At 41.6% G+C, this 23,960-nt stretch overlaps 1 protein-coding gene and 1 long non-coding RNA gene across 12 annotated transcripts in view; both read left to right on the top strand.

Moving 5' to 3' along the window:
- Positions 1-23,960, top strand: part of dach2 (dachshund family transcription factor 2) — a 363,969-nt gene that overhangs the window by 8,642 nt on the left and 331,367 nt on the right. The window lies entirely within an intron of this gene.
- LOC116979022 lies at positions 14,720-20,014 on the top strand. Its single transcript, XR_004413618.1, has 3 exons — positions 14,720-15,826; positions 17,537-17,539; positions 20,004-20,014. It is a non-coding gene; the product is annotated as an uncharacterized LOC116979022 (long non-coding RNA).

The raw sequence follows: 23,960 nt of genomic DNA, 5'->3' as shown, positions 1-23,960 counted from the left end.
AATTACTTGAAGCCAGGTTTATTAGACGATGAGTCTAGAGAGTTCCACTAACACTGAGATAAAAGGAAATTTGTCTGTTGATGCCATTGTTTAGTTGAAGCTCTTTGGTGCTGACAGATGTCCTATAGCACCATCAGGGCAGGGAGGCCCCAGTTAAAGTAATGGATAGCAGTCTCATGTAAAGATTGGTCCATTACAAGGATGGATTTTCAGCAGGCTATAAATCAGTGCCTGACTCATTTTCTTTCCCAGCACAGAGATGAGCTGCTGTTTTTCTTGTTATAATTGAACGTCAGCCATGAGCAAAGGGCAGAAAAGGGAATTTTATGTTGACATTCATTATTTTTTTTCACCAAGTAAAAGACAGGAGGGTTTTTGTTAGGCAAATATTCATATCATATCTCGAACCTACATTAGCACATGAATGTGGTGCCTTTTTCACCTCGTTGCAATAATGATTCAAATTGCTTGGGGGTTCCAGCTCACTGTTTACTTATTACTGAACATGTCATGCTTTTATCAAAGCATTTTTAAAGTTGCAAGATTACAATGGCCTTAAATTTAAGAGAATGACAGACACTGCTGTGTAAAGAGAGGTTAAATGCACAATTTACATATTCATTTCATGATTCATTTGTTTGATGATTTATATGTAGTTAGAGTGTGTTTTGCCAATTTTGTGGCCACATATCTTTAATCATTGTCTGGCAGATCTGCCAGGCTTGGCTGAAAACAATATCAGAGCATTACTGGAAATCCAAATGATTATAGTTATATATATATATATATATATCTATATATTATTAAATAATGGATATTTTGAGCCCTTCCATTATTTTTCTCTGCTTCTGATCCTGCCGCATGTACCTTTATGCATTCAGATAACTAAGAGGCTGGATGATCTAGGCAGCATGACTCACCAGGTCATCAGTTCCACTTTTTAGCTAACTAGAGGGAGGTACATTTAAAGCAAGAAAGATAATCTCCCTGAAACATTTTTGCAGTGTGCTTTTCTTTCAAGAAGGAATATGTCACAAGAAGTTTGAATAGAGACTAATAAAACTCGTCCACTGGTTGCAAGTGTATCGGAGTGCTGAACATGTGTTTTCTAACCCTATAGCTGGTAATTAAACACTCCTCCCATTTTACACGTCAGCTGGTGTGTTGGGTGTTTCAAGGCAAATTTTATTTTCAGACAACTTTCTTGTATAAGTTAACAAGTTATAGATTTTCCATCATACTGTTTTATGAAGAACTTCCTTTTTCATATCCACCTTTGTCTGTCCAAGATGTCTAGCATTGATAAAACAGAAATTGAAAATTTATAGTCTATTTGTTAAGATTGTCGATGCAAGTCAGATTGGTGATGTACTGATATTATGCTGTAGAGTGCTTTGGCATAGTGGGATGAAACATTTGACTGATTTCTTGCTTGTTGAGTTCCCAGTCAAACCAAATAGACATTAATTTGAGATGCGCTAATTTCCCCACGTTAAATGACAGATGAGAGCGCAAGATAGTTTGTGCCATTCTTTTGCATGTTGCATCACCAATCCATGAGCAGCTCTGTCAAACATTTAGTAACAGATCACCCAACCACCTTCGTGTGCTAGAAAATGATGCGTGAAATGGGAAGATCTAACGAATAAGAAAATATCAATACATTAAAATATAGATAACAGAAAACTGCTGTAGTCCAGAGATCCATTATTCTGTAAGAGGAACAAAATGGAATTAAATTTTGAAAAGTTACCTTTTATCTTTAATTCTTCCTAAAGCTATGTTCTATCCAGCATTTATTCCTCGAGTATTGAAAGTAAATTGACAAAAAATGCTGAGTAGAAATAAATGTTTATTTTTGAAGTTAATTTATATGTGACAGCATGTGTGTGAAGGGATTCATTAGTGTTTGTTAATTTTAATGTTTTGCCATTCAATGATTTATTTCATCTGGCTTTAATTTATAAACCAGAACAATTAATGTACTGCTACCATCCCAGTTAATGTATCATTTTTTAAACAAGGTTCAATGATACCATGAAACATTTATATGCTATCAAGATGTGACACATGTACTTTATAAAATGCTTTAAAATCAGTAAGATTCTTTGTTTGACCCTCTTGTTCTCTGTAGCTGACACTAGAAAATGTTCATTTTGATTATTTATTTTCTGAGCTGTCGAATCAAAATAATTGATGGAAGATATCTTCATTTATTTCAGCAAAATGTTCCACTTGGTAGGTTATGCTCCTTGGTTGCTGAACAACACCAGATGGCGTCACTTTAGTCATTGTATAGGTAGAATGGAGCGTACAGATAGGATAAATTCCATGCCTCTTCAAGTTAGGTTTTAGATTGATTAATGTATAATTGTCAAAAGTTTGCTTTAGGAAATGTAAATCATCACATGTAATTTGAATTAAGAGAAAAGCATCTGGCAGTGAGCTTAAAGGAAACAATAGTCGCATATTTTAAGCAAGTAAGAAAAAGTCAGACCATGATCTCACCATTTTCAGGATAAACATGAGAACATACAGCAATTAAATTTATTGACATGTTTTGGTCTTCTCCATTTTTGCCTATCTTCATCTTTTCTTCCGGTTCTTCCTGTTTGTATTGGATTCTCTGCTTTGTAATCTTTGTTTCGAATGACCCAGGAACTCGAGCAGCCTGCTGTCTTATTAATTTTTAATATATTAAGTGTTTTACTGTTGGGAGCAGGTGTCAGGAAAATATTCTAATTGTCAGCTTTAGGGGAAAAATATTGAATCCTGTTGTCAGTTCTCTGAAAATAGACTGCAGAGAAATCAGCAAATTCTTGCTTATGTTAAATGTTCCTGACATTCGTTCTACTGGAATTATATACAGTTTATCTGCTAAACTGAACATTTTATCAGCATGACAATTGAATTGTGCTGTGTATATGTGGCAGAAAAATGGTAATTGAGTATTTTATCAGAGGCTTGCATTAAATGGACTTTGTAGTCATAAATGAAGATTAAGGCTGTTGTTCACAGAGACGAACAAATTGGAGTGATTTATTATCTGTGACATCAATATGTCATTGCTTGGATACAAAATGAAAAACACTGAATTGCTGCTAAGCAGCGGAAGGTAAATACAGGTTTTAATTATTTGCTCCAAACCATTAAAACTGAGATGAAATTGTCATTAAGATCGCACATCTGTTACACTAGGCTCATTTGTGTGGATTAAAAAAAGACAGTAATAAAGGATCATGTCAGAACAGAGGAACAATGAATGCATGATTCATTGTAAATAATCATTAACACAGGAATCCTGAAAGGACTTTTTGACTTACACAGTTCGCCTGGCACTAATCTGTATTTCCTTATTGAATTCTTTTGAACAACCTAATTGAAAGTAGGTTTTTAAAACAGCCATTAGACTTCTCGACTCTTGCTCCACAATTCAAAACAGCAGACAATTCAATTAAGACACTGTTTCTTCATTTTACAAAAGCAATCTCAATACATGGAAGTATTATGCAGCAGAATGTTTTCCGAGTATACTCTATTGGAGTAACTTTGGCTATACACTGCAATTATATTATGATTAATTTGATTCCATTTCTGATTTCTAACTTTAATATAATGTCTAAAACTTAATATGCTCATATTATGATAATATTACTGAATTACCCAGTTGATTATTTTTCCAATGTACCATTGTTCTATGCATAAGTATTCATTTTCCAGGCATTGGAAATGTTGACAGTGGTGTCAGATTGCATTGTGAATTATATGATAATGCCCACATTGTCAAGAAGCTTTGTATTACACCCTTTTAACAGGAAGATGCAATTATTGGTCTATATGTTGCTTCTGAAGCTTCTTAATATTTTATAAGCCAAGGTTTTTCCGAGAATTTTGTAGTATACTAGATTTTAATTAACATATACGTACCTATATCACACTCTTTCTCATGCACATAAAAAACACAATGCTATTTTTCTGTCTTCAAAATAGCAGCCTGTAGAATTACCTCTAATTCCACGCATTTCATGTTTTATTTATCTTGGTATGCAAGTTTCAAACATCGCATTTTAAATGTCAGAAGTATTAACATTTTAAAATAGCAGTCATTTGCTTCCAAGGTTAATTGTAGGTTAATTTCTACTGCTGAGGAAGTATTACGGCTTGTAACAAGCTCTGCACCTTCACCTGCTGAAGTGAAGCTTTAAGCAACTTTACATTCTCTTAAGACCACTGGGTGTATTTGCCGTATGTGAAGTGGCCAATTGGAAATGGTTACGTGATCCACAGGAAATCGCCATCGTTGGGCTAGTTAGAAGTTTATTTTAACCCAATATATTTTTCCATTCAATTCAACATAATTTTCCTTCTTTTCCCAGATACTTTAAAAAATGATGTAAATATTTAAAAACATAATTGTGACATCTCATATATGCAAGATGTGCCTTGAAATATAAATAAGGTTTCCAATTATATTAAACATTATGCTTGTATGCATTTTTGGTTGTACCCCGCACAATATATTTTGGATTACCTTCATGACATTTATTATTCGGACATTATTAAGAATTTCAAAATGCAGTCAGAATTCTGTGCATAAAAGGTTTATTTATGAAGCTTTTGCCCATTCATTTCAAACATGCCCATCGCTCTTTATAAAACGGTGTCGGAAAAGATTCCCTCCGTTTATCCCAACTAAACCCACCATGATCTTGTACACCGTGATAAAATCTCCTCTCAACCATCTCTTCTACTGGGAAATCAACTCTAGTTTTTCCAGTCTAACCTTGCAGCTGGCATTTCTCATCCCTAAAACTTTTCCAATAACTTTCCGAAGAAATTATTATATTGTTAATTAATGGAAAGATGCTAAAGTCAGTGAGTTTGTATCTACGTTCATCCAACTCCATACTAACTTGCAGTTAGATTATATGAAACTAGGGAAGAGTAAAGCTTTGGCAAAACAATTAGTTGCATCTTATCTGTGATAATTATTTTTAAGAAGAAAGAAACCTGGAAGTTAAAACACAAATAATCCTTAATCTAACCTTATTTATTTTTGTGATCTTAAATGTGAGAAAACCATAAACTTTTCTCTGATTTTGTATTGATAAGTGTTGGCTTACTAAATGGTTTCTGCATAAAATTGCTTCAGAATTGCAAGGTGTTTAGTGAATGTAATCGAAGCACAACATTCAAAACCAAAAGGATGCATATCATTACTTTCTCTCAGATGTTCCTCATTGTGTCCACTTGACTACAGTGGCAGAATGAAAGACCAAATCAATGTTCCAACTGTTTTGTATCTCTGGCAATTAAACAAACATACAGTTACCCTTTAAGTCAAGAGAGTTTTGTTGTACCGTATGTCCTGAAACGGAACTATGAAATTCTTGAAACAGCACAACAGATGTAAGCATAGAATTCTGAAAGCATCACTATAAACAAGACAAAATAATGCAAACAAACAATAATAGTGCAAAGACAAAATCAATGTCCCCGAGTCTATGCAATTCAAAACTTTTTTTGGGGGTTGTAATGTTTAATAGCCAGCTGTTTGAATGGAAGAAGCTACTCCTGAACCTGAACCTTACAGTCTTCAGGCTCCAATACCTTCTTCCCGATGGCAGCAGTGAAATGAGAGTGTGGCCAGTGTGGTGTGGGTATTTGATGATGCTGGCTGCCTTTTTGAGACAGTGACTCCTGTAGATCCCTTCGGAGGTTAGAAACATAGAAACATAGAAATTAGGTGCAGGAGTAGGCCATTCGGCCCTTCGAGCCTGCACCGCCATTCAATATGATCATGGCTGATCATCCAACTCAGTATCCCGTACCTGCCTTCTCTCCATACCCTCTGATCCCCTTAGCCACAAGGGCCACATCTAACTCCCTCTTAAATATAGCCAATGAACTGGCCTCGACTACCCTCTGTGGCAGGGAGTTCCAGAGATTCACCACTCTCTGTGTGAAAAAAGTTCTTCTCATCTCGGTTTTAAAGGATTTCCCCCTTATCCTTAAGCTGTGACCCCTTGTCCTGGACTTCCCCAACATCAGGAGCAATCTTCCTGCATCTAGCCTGTCCAACCCCTTAAGAATTTTGTAAGTTTCTATAAGATCCCCTCTCAATCTCCTAAATTCTAGAGAGTATAAACCAAGTCTATCCAGTCTTTCTTCATAAGACAGTCCTGACATCCCAGGAATCAGTCTGGTGAACCTTCTCTGCACTCCCTCTATGGCAATAATGTCCTTCCTCAGATTTGGAGACCAAAACTGTACACAATACTCCAGGTGTGGTCTCACCAAGACCCTGTACAACTGCAGTAGAACCTCCCTGCTCCTATACTCAAATCCTTTTGCTATGAAAGCTAACATACCATTCGCTTTCTTCACTGCCTGCTGCACCTGCATGCCCACTTTCAATGACTGGTGTACCATGACACCCAGGTCTCGCTGCATCTCCCCTTTTCCTAGTCGGCCACCATTTAGATTAGGTTTAGAACCCATGATGGACTGGGCAGCGTTCACCACTTTTTGCAATCATCTTTCTTCCTGGGCGACCCAGTTGCTCAACCAAGCCACGATGCAACAAGTCAATATGCTCTCTAATATTCACCTGTAGAAAATTGATACGTGATTGATAGTAAGATGACAGCTTGCATTTGAAAACCCTGCAATCGTCTAAGAAGATAACTTCAAGCTGGCACAGGTCCATGAGACCTTGTTCTGGACTTGCATGTGATGTTGAAGCCACTGGAATAACATCTAGAGATGAGAAATGCTGCTTTGCTGAAAGCGAATTACAGAATTGACCTTCATAAAACCTGTCACCATCTCATGACAGTGTTCTACCAATTGTAACAACTTATTTGAGATCATGTTGTTGGATTGGTTTGACACCCACAAAATCCCCTTGTTTCTGGTGCCGTGATGTAGGCATCCCTGTACACAGGCACTGGATTGTTTCCTCTTCAGAGACAAAAATCATAAGGCATTGCATGATGGATGTCTCTACAAGTGTTTTAATGGAATTGGTCATTAACATTGCACTAGCCCATCTGGCACCCTGTTTAAAAAAACTAGTAGTTAATTGTCATTTTTCATCTGTAGCCCCATGGATGTCCTCATCGGCATCCTCTCCATCAGAACTTGTGTACTTTCCCCACATCCCCAACACCACTCTTCTCCCCCTCCCACCGCTGCCCCTCACTTGGGAACTGGCATCTGTTCTCTTCATTCTGTCTCTGTGGACTGCAGTTGTTGCAAGCCCAGTGTCTTTCAACTTCACTGGTAAATTAACTTCTGATTTACGATGGATGTAAGAATTTATGAATGTAGCAGTGCCTGGGCCAGCAGTGGGTATGGGATGGTTGGACCAGGAAGAAGATGTATTTTGGCCGAAAGCATTATGTGCATGTTTACATTGCAGTCTTTAACTGAGAGCTGACTATTGGGTAAGGTCAAAAATAGAGCCGGAAAACAGGATTCTCTGCATGGATATCACCATGTTGTATGTTGGTGTTATCCACAATAGCATTAATTAACTTTTCAAGTATGGCAGGTTTTGTCTCCTCTGTATTAGCACAGTGAGGTTGCTTTGCCTTTCCCTGACCAGTTGGGCATTTACACCTCTGTCTATGTGCAGCGTTGTCGTACAGAGGAGAGCAAAGTATGTTTGTGAGCAATGCACAATATATGTGAGTCATATTTGCCTTTCCTGGTGGAATGGTGAGCAACACGCAGCTTGATGTAATGACACGAATGAATCCAATTTGATTGAGATTTTTAAGCAGTGAATAATGTGGAGATGGTGCATTGACCATAAACTATCTCAAGGTTCAATGTTTCAAGGTAAAGGTCAGTTTATTGTCACATGTACCATTTAAGGTACACTGAAATTCGAATTATCATACAGCCATACTAAAACAAAAAGCAACAAGACACACACTACATAAAAGTTGACATAAACATCCACCACAGCGGATTTCCCACGTTTCTCACTGTGATGGAAGGCAATAGAGTCCCATATCCTTCTTCTTCTTTTATGTCTTCATTTCACGTTCTTGTTCTTCAAACCCTGTGTAGTCAGGTTGTAACTCTTCAATGGAAGAAGGATACGAATGTGGGATTGTGGTGGGCCAGCAGTGGGTGTGGGATGGTCGGACATGAAAGAAGATGTATTTGTTGCACACATGGCAGAAAGCTATAAATGCAATTTTGCATTGCATTATATCAATTGCAATTGTTGGGATATGGCATTGAAAGGTGTCCTAACCACGTTTCAAGTCATTTAACTTTTGCAGTGTTGTTTCTAGATCCTCTGGGCTTGATCTTTTGGCTTTGATCACCACATAATCCCCTTTCCTTGCCTTTGCAATGTTCTTCTGGAAGTCTCCTTCAGGTAGATTATATTGATACAGGTGCACAACCTTTTATCCGAAATTCCGGAAACCGAAAAGCTCCGAAAACCGGACATTTTTTCCAGGATGTCGTCTGCACACCAAAGCTCGCGTTTGGCGCCAAACTTGACCCGAAACGACCCACGGTCAACTCAGGTCTGTACTACTGTAGCGGCTGCCTCCTCCCCGGAGACCGGGGAGACACTTAAACATCTGTAAATCATTGCTTAAATTTTAGTCAGTTAGTTTGGAGGGCTTTTATGTGAAGGGGGGGGGCGGGGGGTGAAGGGGGAAACTTTAATTCTTAGTCCCCTACCTGGTCGGAGAGGCGGGGAGCGGGCAATGCCTTACCGGGTCGCCGTGCAGTAAGCTCCGGAGCGCTGTGGCCGCCGACTCCCAACATCGCGGAGCTGGGGCTGCGGACGTCCGGCAGCGGGCGGCGCCGGTTGTAGCTCCGACCCGGGCAACTCTACCCGTGGCTGCGCGGCTCCAAATCCAGCGCGGCCGGACTCCCGCAGCCCCAGCTCCGCGATGTTGGGAGTCGGAGGCCACAGCGCTCCGGAGCTTACCGCACGGCGACCCGGTAAGGCATTGCCCGCTCCCTGCTGGTATCCCAGCGCTGTGGCCGCCGACTCCCAACATCGCGGAGCTGGGGCCGCGGGCCGCGCTGGATTTGGAGCGCCGCGCAGCCAGGGGTAGAGTTCGCCGGGGTCGGAGCTCCAACCGGCGCTGCCCGCGGCCGGACGCCCGCAGCCCCAGCTCAGCGATGTTGGGAGTCGGCGGCCACAGCGCTCCGGAGCTTACTGCACGGCGACCCGGTAAGGCATTGCCCGCTCCCCGCCTCTCCGACCGGGTAGGGGACTAAGAATTAAAATTTCCCCCTTCACCCCCCCCCCCCCCCCACCACATAATATCCCTCCAAACTAACTGACTAACATTTAAGCAATGATTTACAATGATTACCCGGTCTCCGGGGAGGAGGCAGCCGCTCCAGACTTTTCAAGCCGCCCGCGCTACCTACCTAATCTACACTAAAAATCTTCCATTCCGAAATCCGAAAAATTCCGAAATCCGAGAAGTGTCTGGTCCCAAGGCTTTCGGATAAAAGGTTGTGTACCTGTACTCTATTGCACCTCATCTACCAAGTTTTTCAACGCAGGGTAGTGGCTAAAAATTGATGGTTGACATCATACTTTTATGATGCTCCATGTCTTTTTCTACCTCCAGCAAACATCCTGGAGTGGCACTGAGCACACAATACTGGACTCCTTGCAGAGGAAGTCTGCCCATGATCAACACTGTTTTCACCAGGTCACGGCACTCATAGCAATGAGCTAATATCAAAACCTGCATTCTACATTGGTCATGAGTTAGCCATTTCTGTGCACATTCCCGAGGCATATTCACTTCTGCACCCAAAGAGAGTAGAATAATCTTCATAATGTTCTCTTGCACATTTTCCCCCAATTTGTGCTGAGGAAGTGATTTATCTTCCACACAATGTTGCGAAAAATCAACCCTGCAACGATTGCAATATTATTTACCTTGCATTTACAAAATGAGTGAGCAACATTCTTCCACCCTCAGGAACTTTTATTTCGGTAATATACCGAGTGAGAAAGAAAAGGCCATCTGTTTGCTTCAGTGACTTAAAAGCGGCACGCATGTAGCTTTGCCATCTCTCTCTCTCTCCCTGGAGTCTTTGGCACCCCTCATTTAAAATAGTGATTTCTAATGCTTATACCTCCTTCCTACTGTTCACAGAATGAAGACTATTTGCCATGTCAAACCACTGGTTCCAATGGCGGTAGACTGATTATTCTGCCATATCTAATCCGACAGGTTAGGGTATAACAAGCCAAGATGTTAGACTTTGCTATATTGACTAACAGTTCTCTTATAACATTGTGGATTGGTATGCCGCAAATGCATGTATCACACAATGTGTCATACCAACACTATGTGTAACTTTGACGATTTCTTTAAGGTCACAAAATGTAATTTCTGCATTGGGTCAGCTATAGCCTTGTTGCTTCCTGCAGATTAGTGTCACTCACATGGAGTAGCTGATATTTCACATGAGTTGACAGGATGGAGCATAATTCCTGACTTTTTAAAATTAAATTCACCATCAGCAAATTTCTCCCTGTGTGGGATTGCCCTTTACTGTTTTCCTGTCACTCAACTACAATTATTTAGAATTTTTTCTCAAATCTGTTTGGTGGAACATAATTTCTTGTTTTATCTACAAATATATGGAACTAGCCAGCAGAAGTAGGATTGGGTTAGCATCGTGGTTTCAGCCTCCCTCTCGGGGTGTTCATTGCAGCCAATGAGATAAGTACATTTGTAGGTTTAATGCAAGAAAATATGGCACCCATTTTGTGCCCAGTAAGCAGCCAAGTAGGAAATTGTGATTGTGTCAATTAAAGTGTTTTAACAATGTTGAGTCATGGAATCACAACAGGAAACAGGCCCATTGGCCCAGATAAACCACGCCAATCAGTTTTAGACTATTCCAGCATCTGCAGTTCCCTTTTGAGCCTATTTCCTTCACTCCATAGATGCTGCTGCACCCGCTGAGTTTCCCCAGCAATTTTGTGTACCTTCGATATTCCAGCATCTGCAGTTCCCTTTTGAAGCCTATTTCCTTCGCTCCATAGATGCTGCTGCACCCGCTGAGTTTCCCCAGCAATTTTGTGTACCTTCGATATTCCAGCATCTGCAGTTCCCTTTTGAACAGTTTTAGACTATTACTCCCTTAACACATTTTTATTCTTCGCAGGTACACACAAAATGCTGGAGTAACTCAGCGGGACAGGCAGCATCTCTGCAGAGAAGGAATGGGTGACGTTTCAGATAGAGACCCTTCTTCAGACTGATGTCAGGGGAGTGGGTGGGACAGAGATAGAATGTAGTCGGAGACAGTAAGACTGGTGGTAGAACTGGGAAGGGGGAGAAGATAGAGAGAGGGAAAGCAAGGGCTATTTAAAGTTAGAGAAGTCAATGTTCATACCGCTGGGGTGTAAGCTACCCAAGCGAAATATGAGGTGCTGTTCCTCCAATTTGCGTTGGGCCTCCGTCTGACAATGGAGGAGGCCCAGGACAGGAAGGTCAGATTGGGAATGGGAGGAGGCGTTAAAGTGCTGAGCAATCGGGAGATCAGGTAGGACTGAGTGGAGTTGTTCAGCAAAACGATCGCCGAGCCTGCGCTTGGTCTCGCCGATGGACAGGTTGACACCTGGAACAGCGGATACAGTAGATGAGGTTGGAGGAGGTGCAAGTGAACCTCTGCCTCACCTGAAAAGGCTATTGGGGTCCTTGGATGGAATCGAAGGGGGGAAGTAAAGGGACAGGTGTTGTATCTCCTGTGGTTGCAGGGGAAAGTACCTGTGGAGGTGGTGGTTTGGGTGGGAAGGGACGGGCTGACCTGGGAGTTGCGGAGGGAACGGTCTCTGCCGAAAGCAGAAAGGGGTGGAGATAGGAAGATGTGGCCAGTAGTGGGATCCCGTTGGAGGTGGCGAAAGTGTTGGAGTATGTATGCGACGGCTGATGGGGTGGAAGGTGAGGACAAGAGGGACTCTGTCTTGTTGCTAATGGGGGGAGGGGGAGCAAGAGTGGAGCAGTGCGATATCGAGGCGACCCTAGTGAGAGCCTCATCTATAATGGAAGAGGGGAACCCCCGTTTCCTAAAGAATGAAGAATGAGGGTAAAGACCAGCTCTGCTAAGTATTTGTAGATGGAAATTGGCTGGTTCTGCGGTTGAGGAAGAAATGTAGGACTTTAAGACCTCCCTGCTGGGGGATGGAGGTGTAGAGTGACTGGACATTTCCATCAGCTTCCACCAGATTCTACCACATACCCACATACCCAGGGTAATTTGCAGTGGTCAATTAATCGGCCATCCTGCATGTCTTCTGAATGTGGAAGTAAACTAGAAGAAACAAGGGAGGCACAGTGGTGCAGCTGCTAGAGCTCCTACCACACAGCACCACTGACCTGAGTTCAATCCTGACCTCTACTGCTGTCTGTATGTGGAGCTTGCACATTCTCCCAGTGAACGTGTGGGTTTCCTCCGGGTGCTCTGGTATCCTCCCAATTTCCAATGATGTACAGGTTTGCAGGTTAGTTGACCTCTGAAAAATTGACCCTAGTGTGCAGGGAGTGGATAAGAAAGTGGGTAACGTAGAACTCTTGTGATCAATGGTCCGCCTAGCCTTGGTGGGCTATATCTCTAAACTAAACTAAGGAAACCCGTGGTCTCAGGGAGAATATGCAAACTCCACAGGGACACCGCTGAGGTCAGGATTGAACTGGGTTTCTGACACTGAGGTTGCAGCTCCACTAACTGTGTCACTCTGCCAAGTGAGGGATAATTCCTGATGCACCAATCTTCTGAAGAAAGATCAGGCATATACTGAGAAACTCTTGGGATGTAAATTGGTATCACATCCGTGAAGACACAAAGACTGCTGATGCTGGTTTACCATTGATGATACAAAGTGCTGGAGTAACTCAGTGTGCAAGGCAGCATCTCTGGAGAACATGGTTAGGTGATGCTTTAGGAAGGGTCCCTTCATGATGGTTGTGGGTAGGGGTGTGGTGGGGGGGGGCAGAAAGAGGGATGGAGGCAGGATAAGGTGTGGCAAGTAATAGGTGGATACAGGTGAGGGGGGGGGGGGGGAGTCAATTGGCAGATGTTTGGACAAAGGCGGGAGATGAAAAGACAAAAAAGTGTAAGATAAGGCAAGAAAGGTTGAAGAGGCATGAACTATGAAGCCAGAGGAAAGAATATAAATGCAAGGGAGGCAAAAGGGAAGAAATGGGTGCAAGTCCAACTGGGGCACAAAGTGGAGGGTGGGATGGGGAGAGAGAGAAAGGGGGTTGTTTATGTTAGATACCTAAAATTGGAGAATTCTATGTACATACTATTAGCCTGCAAGAAAATGTGGTGTTGTTCCTCCAGTTTGCATGTGAACTCACTCTGGCATTCAAGGAGGCCCAGGTCAGAAAGGTCAGTATGGTAATGGTTAGGGGAGTTAAAATCGGCAAGTTAGAGGAACCTGGATCCTAATCAATTTAATTAAGAAACTTATTGGTTCTTTAAGACCCCCCTTTGAGAAATCAGTAATCAATGAGGACGAGGTCTCCCCTATTCAGAGATCATTTGGGATCCCATGATGCCAACAGCAGGAAAGATGTTTGCCACCTAGAAATTGGATCAGCGAGCATCACAGTTTTATTTACTACGTGACTCGGGTTCAATGAAGAATAAAAAATGAATTGTAAATTGGAGGCTTGCTGTGAACTGCACCAACAGGGTATACATTTTCCTCTGCCCCTCACGTCAATAGGCATAGGAGGCTGATCTGTTCAGTGGTGTCCCAGCAGCAGGCAATGCACAGCTGGATCCCACATCTGGGAATTTCATTTACAAACAGGCACGGTAAAGACTGTGCAGATTATTAAGGCAGAAAAACAAGGCTTCATAGTACACATGAGGCATTTCGCAGAATAAAGCCCTGTCCATGTCATCCAAAGTGGGAACTTACCTCAAGTTAGTCCTGTTTAAACATTATCCCCCTACTGCACTCCCACTTTGATCTCACATTTACACCCTCAATTCAGAGTAGCTAAGTCATGCCTTTTGGTAGTAGGAATAAAGGCGTAGACTATTTTCTAAATGGCGAGATAATCCAGAAATCAAAAGTGCGAAGGGACTTGGGAGTGCTGCTGTAGGATTCCCAAAAGGTTAATTTGCAAGTTGAATCAGTAGTAAGGAAGGCAAACGCAATGCTGGCATTTACTTCAAGAGGACTACAATACAAAAACAGGAATGTAATGCTGAGGCTCTATAAGGCGCTGGTCAGGCTGCATTTTGAGTATTGTGAGCAATTTTGGGCACCATATCTGAGGAAGGATGTGCTGGCACTGGAGAGGGTCCAGGGGATGTTTAGGAGAATGATTCCAGGAATGAGTGGGTTAACATATGATGAGCATTTGACGGCAATGGGCCTCTACCCACCGGAGTTTAGATGGATGAAGGGGAACCTCTTTGAAACTTACCGAATGGTGAAAGGCGTGAATAGAATGGAAGTGGAGAGGACGTTTCCACAAGTGGGAAAGTCCATGACGAGAGGTTATAATCTCCAAATTAAAGAAGGTTTCTTTAGGAAGGAAATGAGGAGGAATTTCTTTAGTCAGAGGGTAGTGAATCTGTGGAATTCATTGCCACAGAAAGCTGTGGAGGCCATCAATGGATATTTTTAAGGCAGAGATAGAAAGATTCTTGATTAGTACGGGTATCAGGGGTTACAGGTAGAAGACAGGAGAATGGGGTTAGGAGGGAGAGATAGATCAGCCATGATTGAAAAGCAGAGTAGTCTTGATGGGCTGAATGGCATAATTTTACTTATATCACTTTTGAAATTATAAACTCTAAAATCACACCAACCTCACAAAGCTCACCAAATCCAAGGGTGCTAACCTCTCTCTCAAACCAAAGGAGTTGGTTATTAACATCAGAAAGCTGGGTGGTGTACATGCCTGAGCCTGCATCAATGATGCTGAAATGGAGATGGCCGAGAGCTTCAAGCTCCTAGGTGTTAAATCACCAACAATTTGTCCTGCCCAACCACATTGATGCGACTGTCAAGAAAACATCCCAATGTCTCAACCTCTTCAGAAGACTAAGGAAATTTGATGTCTCCAATGACACCTAGCAATTTCTCCAGATACACCATTGACATCTCATGCTAAGGACTGAGAAAACATGAACCACTTTCTATCCATCCTCTGTCCCCTCAAAGGTGCAACATTAAGCCTGGACCAAAAGAGAGGGTGAGATTCATTGCTAGAACTGAGTAAAATTAAAGAAAAAATGCCATACAAAGCTTTCATTATAAACCAATTAGAACTTAGTTAAACTACAGGCTTAGAAATTATGGCGGGCAATTTATGGTATTTAATGGCTTTTAAATCATTGTTAAAATAACAGGAAAAAATAAATTAAAAGAAAACTGATTAAAATGTCAACCGATGAGATGCTTAACAGTCACAACTAGGTAATTTTTTTAAGGAGTACAATTGCAGGGTCTTTGCTCCACAGCTGCTACGAGTGATGAAATAGTCTGATTGCTGACTTTTATCACAGGCAGTAATTCTCAACTTGCAAGTGGAAGCATTGACATTTAATTGTCTAAGCCTCCATCTGTCAGCAGGGAGAGCATGGTGCTGCCATTCAGTTGATCCTTCCCAGGCTGAAGTTAATGTGGCTCCCAAACAATCAATATTTCTTGTAGGTGGTGCAACAGAAGGCAGTTACTTGCTGGCAAATTTGGGAGTGTATTCTGGGGCCTATGACAACATCTGCTTCTCCACCACCCACCATAGATGTCTGCAGCTCAAATGTAAGATGAAATTCAGGCAACACTGTTTAAACCAGAGATTTACCCACTTAGTGTGGGCTACAATATGCACGCGATTTTCTTACTTGAACCTCTGGCAGATTGAAGCAAATGGGACTAATGGGGCATATTGGTCGGTATGAACAGGTTGGGCCGACGGGCCCATTTAATGTGCTGCATGACTCTATTGATCGAGGTCAGGATTAAACATGGGTCACTCGAGCTATGAGGCAGCAGCTCCATTAACTCTGCCACTCTAACGTTGACAGAAAACAAATCTTCCAGCAGAATTTTGTCTGTCAAAGCTGTCAAGGAATGTAGCATTTTTTTCCAAAAGCTATAACTGAAATTAAAGTAAATATTTTAGAAAAATAATACATTTAAAAATGTTATTATAAAACTCATGAGAAACTTAGTAATCATGAAAATATGAAGGTAAAATAATCACTATCTACTGCATTCTGCAGATGACAATGCCTCTTGTGGTACATGGGACCAAAATTGATCCTGTGAAACTCATTGGGACCACAATTGATCCCTGAAACCGTCATAGTTTCAACAAGTCTAAAATAGTGAGGCTGCGTGAACCTCTTTCTCCTGCAAGATGTTGTTGCTGTTTAATGTATTCCTGGATGTTTGTCATCAATACCAGGCTATTCTATCCAATTATACCATAAATTAAAAGTTACCATTTCAAATAATGAAATTCTGATTATAATTGAACAAGAGAAAGAAGTTAATAACAAATTGGATGTTGTGGAACTATCCAATATGTGTCATCTTGCAGTCCTTCATAGGGATGCTTTATTCCCTCTAAGCCAGTTTCAGTACGGAGACACTGCTGCTCCTATTACCTCTTTACCTCCCCCCTCGACTCCATTCAAGGACCCAAGCAGTCGTTCCAGGTGTGACAGAGGTTCATCTGCATCTCCTCCAACCTCATCTATTGCATCCGCTGCTCTAGATGTCAGCTGATCTACATCGGCGAGACCAAGCGTAGGCTTGGCGATCGTTTCGCCGAACACCTCCGCTCGGTCTGATTTCCGGTGGCTTTGCACTTCAACTCCCCCCTCCCATTCCGAATCCGACCTTTCTGTCCTGGGTCTCATCCATGGCCAGAGTGAACACCACCGGAAATTGGAGGAGCAGCACCTCATATTCCGCTTGGGCAGTTTACACCCCAGCGGCATGAACATTGACTTCTCCAATTTCCGGTAGCCCTTATTGTCTCCTCCCTTCTTAGATTTCCCTCAGCCCTCTGGCTCCTCCTCTTCCTTTCTTCTTCCCGCCCCCCCCACCCTACATCAATCTGAAGCAAAGATCTTATAGCAGAGCAAGATGGGTTACTCTCACGCAAACGTGTAGTACGCTCATGGGCGGATTCATGGGTGATTATAGGACCCATTTTAGCGACCAGTCCCCGCCATCTTGTTCCGCCATCTTGCTCCGCCATCTTGCTTCCGGCCAAAGATCGGATCTTTGTTTCTGCAGCGGGGAGAGGGAGTGAGCGGCCCGGGGCAGCGGGGAAAGGGAGTGTGGGGCCTGGGGCAGCGGGGAGAGGGAGTGTGGGGCCCTAGGCAGCGGGGAGAGGGAGTGCGTGGCCTGGGGAGAGGGAGTGTGGGGCCCGGGGCAGCGGGGAGAGGGAGTGTGGGTCCCCCGGGGAGAGGGAGTGTGGGACCCGGGGAGAGGGGGAGCGCGGCCTGGGGCAGCGGGGAGAGGGGGTGGGATAAGGCCTAGTGTGTGTGAAGTTGCGGGGAGGTTTACAATGTTTCTTATTTAATGTCCCTTGTCTAGTCTGAAATAAAGTTCATCATTGGATCAGAAGAAATATAATTGTGTGTGTTATATGATTATATACATTTATATCACATTCATATATGTGTGTTTATAAACATTTTATTCTTTAACAAGGATTAATAGAATTATGAACTAACAGAATTATGAATCTAACCCTATATCACGCACAAAAACTTCCCCCGCAATGTCAATTACCCTGCGAGTCGGGTCAGTTCCGGTTACTACAAAATCAACGCAAACACTGCTTGTGAGCCATTTAAAAAGAAATGATTTAAAAAACATTAAAAAAGACAATTACCAGAGTCAAATTTTATTCTTGACAAGAAGTATGAACTGACAGAATTATGAATCTAACCCTATATCACACACACAAACTGTTGCCCCGCAACATTGATTACACTGCGTGTCGGGTCGGGTGAGGTAGGCTCCGGTTACTAAAATAGGCGGGGAAAAATGCCCAGGATCCCCACCGTAGCGTACTACATGTCAGCCCATTGTATTTCGCAGGAGTAGCCCATCTTGCTCTGCTCTAAGATCTTTGGTCTGAAGAAGGGTTTGGCCCGAAACGTTGCCTATTTCCTTCGCTCCATAGATGCTGCCGCACCCGCTGAGTTTCTCTAGCACTTTTGTCTACCTTCTGCTCCTATTATACCTTTTCAGGGTTGTGAGCTCCTTAGGTACTGAGTGGAGTCCCATGAGGAACTTGAAAGATGTGCCTAGTTACAAAGGTAATTCAAGTGACTTGGCTTGTACGGGAGTTATTTCCATTCTCGTCAATACAACATGGTTGTTCTGGGAGTGACCACTGTCAAATGGAACAACATGATTCAGTTTACCTGCGACATTCCAAAGAGAAGTAAGGGTGATTCACGACTGGAAATTCTTGGTTAAATGTCTGGCACGGTATTCAGCGTTCCATGAATAATTTCATCTGCTATGTTGTCACTTACCGATTCATGTTGCGTTGAAAAACAGTATGACAAATATAATATTGGGTCTAAAATAACCCATATTGTCATCAAAGACAACACATTACAGTTAACAGCCATTTTAGACTAATTCAGGTGAGTGAAAAGTCTGGAGCCAGCAAGGTTTTAAAGGGCATTAGCTACTTCAGGTTATAACAGATTAATGCTTTGAAGTTGACATGGTCCTGTTTGTACTCAATGATAGCTCCACAACATCTAATTTGTTATTAACTTCTTTCTCTTGTTTAATTATAAACAGAATTTCATTGTTTGAAATGGCCACTTTAATTTATGGCATCTTTGGATAGAATAACTTGACGAACATCCAGGAATGCATTAAACAGCAGCCACATCTCGCAGGAGAAAGGTTCACGCAGCCTCACTTTTTTAGACTTGCTGGAACAATGACGGTTTCAGGGCAGTTGGAACAATGTCCCTGTCTGTGTCAGTCAATAAGGTAATAATTATACAAAATCTGCAGACCAGTTCATTTTGACTTTGAACTTTGCTGTTGGTCAGAGTCAATGAGATATTTAATTACAAAGGATTGTATTCATCAACCCCATGTCTTTGTAACTGTCAGTCGCACTCACACTACAAAGTGGATGGAACTTTCCCCCTCCCCCCTCACTGAGGCCAAGGGTTCAACAGTTAACTTTGTGGTAACAATACAAGTATAATCAAAATAGGAAAGCTGCTGCTATGAGCAAAAGATTGATAAGTTTCTACAAAAAGTAACATTCATTGACCCAGCACATCAGAAATCAAAGCTGGAGTTTACCTTTTGTGCAGAGAGCATCCACTTCAAGAATCATTTCCATTGTCCCTTGAATTTCCACTCAAATTCATTTCATGCCTCCCATCTGGAATTTACCATAAAATAGCACAATTAGGTAGCTCTTAAAAAGTCAATTAGTAACAGTGTAGTTTGATTAATATAAATTTATTACATAGCCAAAAGTTTAAACAAATTAATCACAATGCAAATCCACCATCTGTGGTTAACTTATATTTAAATGGTCTTTTGAATGAATAGAGCCCATTTGCTGATTATATTGATATATAATAGTCAGTTTCAGAGGAACTTAAAATATTACATTTAGAAGTTTTAAAATATATTTGTCATTGCCACCTCCTCCCACAAATGTTGAAAGTTTGCAAAGAAGCACAAGTGATAGAAACCACAAAGGCCATTGATGGTCACTGGGTGTGTGGCCAGTTTTGAGAGAGAAGCTGGATTCTGACACAAGATGTTTTTAAATCTCATTTCTGAAAATGTTGCACATAATGTAATCTGTGTTAACGTTTGATGATCCTCTCTACCATTAATTCATATATTGGCTGAATTATGCCATAAAACAAATAGAATCCAACTGGAAACAAAACTTGAATAGATAGCTCAGTGATCTTCACATCATCAGTATTACAGAGATAAATAGAAAACACAAAGCATCCGTTACAAAAGAGAAATACCAAATTATTAATATGGGTACAGTAGGTACAGAAGGCTCCCTTCGGTCATGACTGACCATGGGTGATGCATCCTAGTTTGCAGGTGATGTGTGGTTGGATGCAAGCCTGGGCGATGTCATATGGAGGACAGGCTGTTGCCCATGCAGCACGTCTCCCCTCTCCACGTCGCTGATCGATCCAAAGGAACAGCAGGGCCGTTACACTTTGGCACCAGCGCCGTCGCAGGAGATGCCAGAGCGAGGTTGTAGACAACGACGAGCTGCCTTAGGGACTCCGACTCTGGATTTTCTTGAGGTTTACTCCAGGAGCCTTTTATGGCCATAAGGCAGTGGAGGTTTTAAGTCAGAGTTTTCCCTCTCCTAGATAGACTGTCTTCCCAGGCTGACGAGCCCCATCTGCCCGAGACTCGTGGGGGCGGGAGCGTCTACCTTCCCGTGCAGGTCTATAGCATCTGCCCACTGCCCAGATTAAAATGGATAGGACATAGATATCCACCATAAATGCTAGCATGTCTCTACTTTTGGATGCTTTCTCCAGAATTTTCTGCATTTATCTTGCATTTCATGTGTTCATAGATTTTAGTCCATTTAATTATGAACACAATTTTCCCATGCGGACACACAGCTCATGCATAACCTTCACATTTTTCTGATGCCAGCACTACTGTAAGGGAGCATCTTGCCCTCACAGGCCAGCTTCTTGGAATCTTTCCATTGCTGGCCCTAATCATGTGTTCATGAAGAAATATGGGCCCATAACAGACCTAGTACAGGGAACCCAGTGAGATGGAGAATGTGCATCAGCAGTCTTCAATACGATTCGTCTGAAGTCGTTTTTTCAAGAAAACTCTTACTTTATGAGTTAATTTCCACATAGAAGCTTAACTTCCATGTAGTTCTGGTGCATATACTGCTTGTTGTTCAATTCATGCAAAATTAGGGTTTCTTTCAGAATAGATGACACAGAAGGAAGTCCCTGGTGGAAATTTGATGGTGTTTTTTTTTCTTAGCAGCCTCTGATAAGGTCTTGATAATTATTGAGCTTCAAATGGTTCATTCCATTATATTGTTAATTAGTGATATATTAGTTGATGTAACCCCATTTATTAAGAAAGGAGGGAGAGAGCAAACAGGGACCAGTTAGCCTGACATCGGCAGTGGGCAAGATGTTTGAGTCGATTATTAAAGATGTAATAGTAGTTCATTTGGAAAGCAGTGACAGGATCAGTCAAAGTCAGCCTGGATTAATGAAGGGGAAATCATGCTTGACTAATCTTCTGGAATTTTATGAGGATGTAACAAGTGGAATGGATGTGAGATCCAGTAGATGTGGTGTATCTGAACTTTAAAAAAACCTTTGACAAGGTCCCACACAAGAAATTAGTGTGCAATATTAGAGCACATGGTATTGGGGGTAGAGTATTGACAAGGATAGAGAACTGGTTGGCAGACAGGAAGCAAAGAATAGGAATTAATGGATCCTTTTCAGAATGGCAGGCAGTAACAAGTGGGGTACCTCAAGGCTTGGTGCTGGGACTCCAGTTATTTGCAATATATATTAACGATTAAGACGAAGGAATTAAATGTAACATCCCCAAGTTTGCAGGTGACACAAAGCTGGGTGGCAGTATGAGCTGCGAGGAGTATGTGATGAGGCTGCAGGGTGACTTGGATAGGTTGGATGAGTTGGCAGATGTATGGCAGATGCAGTATAATGTGTATAAATGTGAGGTTATCCACTTTGGTGGCAAGAACAAGAAGTCAGATTAGAAAAAGGGGAGGTGTAACAAGACCTAAGCGTCCTTGTACATCAGTCACTGAAAGTAAGCATGCAAGTACAGCATGTTGGCCTCCATTGCGAGAGAATTTGAGTATAGGAACAAGGAGGTCCTTCTGCAGTTGTACAGGTCACCTGGAGTATTGTGTGCAGTTTTGGTCTAATTTGAGAAGGACATTCGGGCTATTGAGGGAGTGCAGCGTAGGTTCACCAGGTTAATTCCCGGGATGGTGGGACAGACATGTGATGAAAGAATGGATGGACTGGGATTATATTCACTGGAATTTAGAAGGATGAGAGGGCATCTTGTAGAAATATATAAAATTCTTAAGGGATTGGATAGGCTAGACGAGGGGAAAATGTTCCAGATGTTGGGGGAGTCCAGAACCAGGGGTCACAGTTCAAGAATAAGCGGTTGGCCATTTTGGACTGAGATGAGGAAAAACCTATTCAGCCAGAGAGTTGTGAATCAGTGGAATTCTCTGCCACAGAAGGCAGTGGAGGCCAATTCACTGGATGTATTCAAGAGAGTTAGATATAGCTCTTAGGGCTAACGGAATCAAGGGATATAGGGAGAAAGCAGGAACAGGATACTGATTCTGCATGATCTGCCATGATCATATTGAATGGTGGTGCTGGCTCGAAGGGCCAAATAGCCTATTCCTGCACATAATTTCTATATTTCTATGTTTCTATTACATCATCCATAAATATTGTATCTGAGCGACTGTAAATAGTTGACATGAGCTGAAATATTTGAAACATGATTTCCTAACTATAATCTCTGCTTGTATATAATTGTAGAAGTTTTTTTGGTATATTTGGTTATAATATTAATTATATTAAATTGGTCAAGATGGTTCTTTGGTATCCTGAACATCCTTTAACCAATAACCAGCAACACCGTTCTACTATTGTAGAATAATGCTGCATTGAAGGAGGTCATTTGGCCCATCATAAGTGTACCATTTCATGGTGGTGCTGTTAAATCAATACTCAATCCCTACTGTTTCCCCACAACGTAAACATTTTTTCCTCTTCAAATGTCTATGCAATTCTTTTTTGAATGTTACAATTGAATGTACATCCAACACTCTCTCAGAGCACTGCAGATCGTAACTTGCTATGTAAAGCATATTTGCTGGTTCTCTTGCCCTTCAACTTAAATCTGCTTTCTCTGATTGCCCAACCTTTTGCCACTGGAAACAGTTTTTCTCTATTTACTCAATCAAAAACAATCAATGCATCTCATTTACTATTTGGAGATGCTGCTGTGCATATTTGGCTGCTTTGATTGCTTGTACCTGAACAGTAATCCAAGCACTGTATAGTTCTTTGCTTCTAATGTAATGAAAGGATTTAGTGAATTAATCATGGAGTGAACATGTGTGAGATTGTATTTATGGAATGCATTGCAAGCATGGCAATTAATAATTAACTTGTTTCTATCAAAGGTAAAGGAGAAAGGTACGAACTGAGTTAATATAATTGTAGATTACACCATGCGTTCCTTAGTGCATTGACTATTAATGCTCAGTAACATTTTCACATTAATCCCTGTGTATTTATACCAACCACAATGAATAAACTTTCAAGCTCTAATCAAATCATATAATACAGTAGTTACAAACTTGTTGCAAACAGTTTTATCTTCTGTTGGTTTAAACAATATATTATTTGAGGAATGGTATCAATCTACAGGAATGGAGATTACTGTCATTATTACTGCTAACAGTAAGATAAGAATTGACCTGAGATCAACAGGTGACCTCCAGCTGCTGCTCAATTGCACTCGAATATACGATAACTGAATGAGGGCTCAGAATTTAATTGTAAGTAAGATTATTTTTATTCATATCATACCAATTTTTTTGTTCTCAGTTTTTGACCCACTTATGTTATGCACATACTGTTCACTTAGGAAGGGTAATCTCTCTACCTTGAGGACCATTGTGGTAGTATTGAGTTGACCCACTAGGAGGTACTCTAATGCTGCATCGGAATCAAATGTATCATGTTACAATTTTCCTCTTCGCCTCCCTATTTCAAGCCCTTGCTGGTCTGTGGCTTCAAGTGCATTCATTTACTGACAACACTTTGTCTCATAGTCACATGTAAGTGTTATCTGTAAGGTCTTGCAGTGATAG

The sequence above is a fragment of the Amblyraja radiata genome, chromosome 12, assembly GCF_010909765.2.
Source record: "Amblyraja radiata isolate CabotCenter1 chromosome 12, sAmbRad1.1.pri, whole genome shotgun sequence".
Taxonomy (NCBI): domain Eukaryota; kingdom Metazoa; phylum Chordata; class Chondrichthyes; order Rajiformes; family Rajidae; genus Amblyraja; species Amblyraja radiata.
Note: the sequence above shows the minus strand (reverse complement) of the source record. Positions and strands in the feature narration are given on the sequence as shown.